Source organism: Dioscorea cayenensis, chromosome 7, assembly GCF_009730915.1.
Source record: "Dioscorea cayenensis subsp. rotundata cultivar TDr96_F1 chromosome 7, TDr96_F1_v2_PseudoChromosome.rev07_lg8_w22 25.fasta, whole genome shotgun sequence".
In the NCBI taxonomy this organism is placed as follows: Eukaryota; Viridiplantae; Streptophyta; class Magnoliopsida; order Dioscoreales; family Dioscoreaceae; genus Dioscorea; species Dioscorea cayenensis.
The window spans coordinates 7,599,373-7,605,874 of NC_052477.1; the positions used below are offsets into that span (position 1 = coordinate 7,599,373).

At 43.0% G+C, this 6,502-nt stretch overlaps 2 non-coding genes across 2 annotated transcripts; both read right to left on the reverse strand.

Annotated features, from left to right (window-relative positions):
* Positions 1-1,253: 1,253 nt before the first annotated feature.
* LOC120266012 lies at positions 1,254-1,360 on the reverse strand. Its single transcript, XR_005537856.1, has one exon. It is a non-coding gene; the product is annotated as a small nucleolar RNA R71 (small nucleolar RNA).
* Positions 1,361-4,624: 3,264 nt separating this feature from the next.
* LOC120266081 lies at positions 4,625-4,731 on the reverse strand. The gene has a single exon (XR_005537925.1). It is a non-coding gene; the product is annotated as a small nucleolar RNA R71 (small nucleolar RNA).
* Positions 4,732-6,502: the final 1,771 nt, after the last annotated feature.

Sequence of the window (6,502 nt, forward strand, 5' to 3'; positions counted from 1 at the left end):
AAACCTTAGTGGGTATTTGGACTTGTAAACCCTAGGATGATATTGTTTCTTTGACCTTTCTATTATATTTCTTTAATTGATGTCTTTAATTGAGTTCTAATCTTGAATGCTTGTTAAATGGGTTTTCCCTTAGAGTGACACTAGGGTTGAAAGCCTACATTGGTAATCCTTGTGAGTGAGTGACATACCATGAGGGCTAGACAAATTAAGATTGGGGAGGGTCGAGAGGGTGAGTCGAGAAGTAGCGGAATGTCCCCTTTCCACGACTCATTAAGTATTAGTTAGGAGACATAATAGTTGGTTTTGCACTTGAAGCAATAGTCCTAGGGGGAGTAATGTCCAGGTGCCCCATTTTCTATCGATTGTCATTCCTCTCATATTTTATAGTGTCTCTCTTTCTTGTTCTTTTATTTCTTTTCATATTGATATTGTTCACACTACTATCGATCCATCTTCACTTTAGTTAAATAGCAATCCTTGTGTTTCTTATCACTATTCCCTGTGGATACGACTACCCACTCACGAGGGTATTATTACTTCGACAAACCCGTGCACTTGTGGTACATACACAAAAGGCGTTTGTCAAATTTTTAGCGCCGTTCTGGGGAATAGACATTTTAGAAACACTTTGCACTTTGCTATTTTAGCTATTCATCACTTATTCCATTTCACATTTTCTTATTCTTCCATCGTTCTGATTTATTTTTCTTTCTTTCGTTGTTGCTCCAGGTTATGACCCGAGGGAACCCTTCGACATTGGTTGAACGTGATCTTGAACTTGAATGAACACTTCAAAGAAGGGGAAAAGAACCTGTGCAAGAACAGTCAAATCAAGTTGAGGTAGAAGGTGAATGGTCAGAAAATATGGTAGAACAGAATGAGCAGCAAAGGACACTCTCAGATTATGCTAGACCCATAGTTTTGGACACACAGTCTAGTATTGTGCGGCCACCAATTACGGATCAGAATTTTGAGCTAAAGCCAGCATTCATCTAAATGATACAACAGTTGGCACAGTTTAATGGTTTGGCCGATGAGGATCCTAACAACACATCGAGACTTCTTGGAAGTGTGCGACATGCTTAAGATTAATGGAGTTACGGATGATGCTATCAGATTGAGGGCCTTCCCATTTTCCTTGAAGGGGAAAGCAATGTAGTGGCTACATTCATTACCTAGAGCATCGATTCCTACTTGGGGGGAGATAGTAGAAGCTTTTCTTGCTCGATATTTTCCTCTTGGAAAAATCCAGGAAGCTCAGGAATGAAATATCTTCTTTTATGCAAACAGAATTGGAGTCCCTTTTTGAGACATGGGATAGGTTCATGGAGCTCTTGCGGAAATGTCCTCAACATGGGTTCCCCGAGTGGATGATCATTCAGACTTTTTACAATGAGTTGAATCCATGTATAAGGCAGTTACTTAATGCAGTTGCAGAAGGTACCTTAGGAAGCAAGATCCCTGAAGAAGCCCGACATCTCATTAAAGAAATGGCCATGAACAGCTACCAGTGGAACACAAGAGACGGAAAAAAGGTAGCTGAACTTTATGAGATTAATGCAGTTATTTCATTGGTGGCCCAGGTTGATTCATTGAGCAAGAAGTTAGATACTCTAACTTCTCCTAGAGTGGCGGCCCTAACTAGTTGCACTGGGTGTGGGGGAAGTCATGCTTCATCTGATTGCCCGATTTCTATTGGTGGTACATCTTTGGTAGAACAAGTGGATTTTGTGGGTAATGCAATGAGAAGCCAAGGCAATCCAAATAGCAATACTTACAGTTCGGGTTGGAGGAGCCACCTGAATCTTTCATGGAATAATCAAGGGCAACAAAAGGCCATGGCACCACCGGGTTTCTAATAACAACAACAAGCCCCGAACATAGAGAATCGAGTTTCAGGCTTGGAGATTGATCTAGAGAAAGCTTTGACCAAGTTCATCCAATCATCGGATACAAGGTTTCATTCGGTCGAAGCTACACTTCGCAACCACACCGCATCATTACACAATTTAGAGAATCAAGTATTGCAAATTGCGAAGTCATTATCGGAGAGACCTCAACGAAGTTTGCCTAGTAACACCGAAACTAATCCGAGAGAACATGTAATAAGTGCTTGTGTAATAAGAATACGAAGTGTTCTTTCCTTATGATGAGCATTACTTTTATCGGGTTTTAATACTAATATGTGTGTATTTTTGTTGCTTTCATGCATATAGGGTTGTTAAGCCAAATCTTAGAGAAAGAAGCCAATGTAGATCATAAGTGCACCATTTGGAGGAAATCTTGAGAAGGTTCAAACGCGAAGACATAAGTTAGGTTCAAGATGCTAGAATGTGTACCAACCTCCTTGTATTCAAGCTAGCACAATGATTTGGAGGGGCACAAAGGCAGTCACATTCTAAGTATTCTGGCTTGTGCATGTGTAACATGATCTCCACCAACGCGGTCGTTCATTAAAGAAGCAAAGCGATCTACGACGTAAACGTGTGCTCGTTTACGTTACCTCGATGAAAGCATGGTTTTGGGAGTGTTTCGGACCGGCTCTATAGCAACAATGTAGCAAAATACTGTAGCAGGTATTGTTCACAGCCGGCCGAAGAAGGAGTCGTCCAGAGAAACCACACGGGCGTGTGGAAATTCCACACGTCCGTGCGTTAATTCCATATGGGCCGTGTGAAATATTCCCAAGGGCTTGTGGATTCCCGATTCCAGCCCCGATTTCAGCATTCTTTTCTCAATATTTTCCCCAACTTGAGAGAGGGCTGCGGCTAGGGTTTTGAGAGGTATTGGCTAGGGATTGGGAGAGGTTCTACGGCTCTGACATCGAGCTCCATTTGGAAGAAGGTTAGTGGGAGAGCTTTCGTCGGCATCGATCCGACGAGGTGTATCCTAGGCCGGACAAAGGGACCTTTGGACGAGTAGAGGACTCTCAACAAGACCATTGTCATGACTATCGTGGGGGTTTTCTATGGATTCATTGCTTTTACATTCGATTTCATTGATTGTAATTAGCTCCATGGAGAGCTAAACCCCCTAGTGGGTACTTGGATTGTGAACCCTAGGATGTATTCGTTTCATTGAACCTTGTTGTTATGCTTTCATTAATTGATGTTTTCATTGAGTTCCAATCTTGAATACATTGATTGTATGAATACTCCCTTAGAGTGACACTAGGGTTGAGAGTTCTTGTCGGTAACCCTTGTGAGTGAGTGACACACCACGAGACTTAGATAAAGCTTGATTGGAGAGGGTCTAGAGGGTGAGTCGAAAGGTAGCGGAGCATCCCTTTTCCCCTCTGGTGTGATTTATTCTACCTCCAATTCCTCGAGTTCTTTGCGGTCATAGTAGAGTGAATGTGCTAAGGGATGACCTTCCACTGGGGCTTAATTGCGAGTGCAATGGAGTGAAGCGTTGAAGTGATTTTGGTATAGGGCTTAATTGTGGCTAGGGACCTTCCGCCTGGACCAAAGGGTTAAGTCTACATATAGGAAGAGGATTTATCACTTGGAATCCCTAGAACTCATTGCAATTCTATACGAGTGCGAGATTGAGAGATTGTTCAGTTTCTCCTCCGTGACATGTATAGGGTTAGGCATAGTTGCCCTTAGATTTGGGACCATGTATTAAAGGATCTCCACGACTCATTAATGCATTAGTTAGGAAGAATAATAAAGGGTGTTTGCACTTGAAACGATTGTCCTAGGCGGATCAATATCCGAGTACCCCATTTATTTCGATTGCCTTACCTCTCCTTTACTTGTGCTCTCTCTCTTGTCTCTTTTACTTTTGTTTGCATTACATCTTACCACACAAATCACTATTCATATTTCGCTTAGTTAAGAAACAACTTAAGTATTTTTACTCCCTATTCCCTGTGGATAAGATACCCATTCACTTGGGATTTTATTACTTCGACAAACCCGTGCACTTGCGGGACATACGCAAGGGGCGTTGTCAAGTTTTTGGCACCATTGCCGGGGAATAGGCGTTTAGAGATACTTTGCACTTTGTTTTCTTAGCTATTCATTTATTCATTCTATTTCACATCTTCTTTTCTATTATCATTTTGATTTGTTTTCTTTCTTTTTGTGCAGCTCCAGGTTCATGACCCGAGGGAACCCCTCAATATTGATTGAAGGTGATCCCGTGCTCGAACGTACACTTAGAAAAAAAGAGAATGAACCTGTGCAAGAACAGTCTAATCTAGCTGATTTGGAAGTTGAAGGATTGGATAATATGGCGGAACATAACGAGCAACAAAGGACATTATCCGATTATGCCAGACCTTCAGTGTTGGGGACACAATCGAGTATTGTGTGCCCCCGATTACAGCTCAGAACTTCGAGCTGAATCCGCATTCATCTATATGTTGCAGCAATCTGCACAGTTCAATGGTTTGGCCTATGACGATCCAAACAGTCATATAGAGAACTTTCTCGAGGTGTGTGATATGCTCAAGATAAACGGGGTGACGGATGATGCCATCAAGTTGAGAGCCTTCCCATTTTCCTTAAAAGGGAGAGCGAAGTAGTGGCTACACTCATTACCTAGAGCATCAATTATCACATGGGAGAAGATGGTAGAAGCTTTTCTTGCCCGTTATTTCCCTCCCAGAAAATCTGCAAAGCTTAGGAATGAGATCTCATCCTTTGTACAGTCAGAATTGGAGACTCTATTTGAGACGTGGGAAAGGTTCAAAGAGCTCCTGAGAAAGTACCTGCAACACGGATTCCCGGAGTGGATGATTGTTCAGACCTTTTACAACGGGTTTAATCCGAGCACAAGGCAACTCTTGGATGCGGCATCAGGAGGTACCTTAGGTAGCAAGACCCCCAGTGAGGCCCGTCCACTAATTGAAGAAATAGGGTTAAATAGCTACCAATGGAATGCTAAGAAGAAGAAGAAAGTGGTCGGGCTTCATGAGATAGATGCAGTAACTTCAATGACTGCTCAAGTGGAATCATTGAGAAAGAAGTTAGATGTTCTAACTTCGAATAGAGTGGCAGCCGTGACTACTTGCACTGGGTATGGTGGAGGACATGCTCCCTCCGATTACCCGATCTCCATTGGTGATGCATCTTCGGTTGAGAATGTTGATTTTGTGGGTAATGCGATGAGGAATCAAGGGAATCCATATAACAATACCTACAATCCGGGTTAGAAGAATTATCCCAATTTCTCATCGAATAACCAAGTTCCACAAAAGGCCATGGGGCCACCTTGTTTCCAACAACAACAAGCCCCAAACATGGAGAACCGAATTTCCGGTTTGGAGACCCGAATGACTGATTTAGAGAAGGCCTTGACTAGATTTGTTCAATCATCGGATAGAAGGTTTCAATCAGTTGAGGCTACACTTCGCAACCACACCGCTTTTTTGCACAACCTTGAGAATTAAGTGGGGCAAATTGCGAAGTCTCTATGGGAGAGATCACAAGGATGCTTGCCAAGCAATACTGAGACCAATCCTAGAGAGAATGTAAAGGCGATCACTTTGAGAAGTGGTCGTGAGGTTGAAGGTAGGTTTTCGAGTGAGAAGCCCAATGAACACGCACCCAAGGTAATAGAGGTTGAAGAGGGAGCAAGCAAAGAGAAGGAGGTGGCATCCCCACCTTTCAAGCCAAGAATCCCCTATCCCTCTAGATTGAAGAATAACCAAGGGGATGAACAGTACAAGAAGTTCCTGAGTTTGTTCAAGCAACTCCACATCAACATTCCTTTTGCTAAGGCATTGTCTCAAATGCCTAAGTATGCAGAATTCTTGAAGGACTTGTTGACTAACAAGAGGAAGTTAGAGAAGAGTGCTTCAGTGATCTTAGATGCTTTTTGCTCGGTGGTTTTGTAAAAGAACATGCCGAAGAAGAGGAAAGACCCGGGAAGCTTCATTATTCCGTGCAACATTGGCAATTTAGGTGAAGAAATGGCATTGGCGGACTCAGGGGCTAGTATCAACGTCATGCCATACACCTTCTTTCAGAAGCTATGCTTGGGCGAGCCTAGGCCTACTCGGATGACTTTGTAATTGGCAGACCGAACGGTGAGACATTCGAGGGGTATCATCGAAGATGTGCTTGTCAAGGTGGACAAGTACATATTTCCTATAGATTTTGTGGTGCTAGACGTCGATGAGGATGCGGATGTACCCTTGATACTTGGGAAGCCATTCTTGCGGACTTCCAAGGTATTGATTGACATGGATGGCAGGGAGCTAACTTTGAGAGCTGGAGATGACAAGCTCACATGCCACCTTGCTGAAGCCATACGGCAATCTCTTGATTTCGATGATACTTTGTATTTTCTAGACACTACTAATGACATTATTGATAAATATATACAGGAAATGTTCAATCCGGACCCGTACGAGGGTTTGTTCGACCAAGAGGAGGAAAATAAAGAAGTAATGATACTTGGCTCGACAGAAGAAGTACCGTCTACTCCGGGGATCCTGAAGAAGGTGCTTCGGAAGATGAAGAGGGCGAGGAAACGCCACTGGAAATGCTCC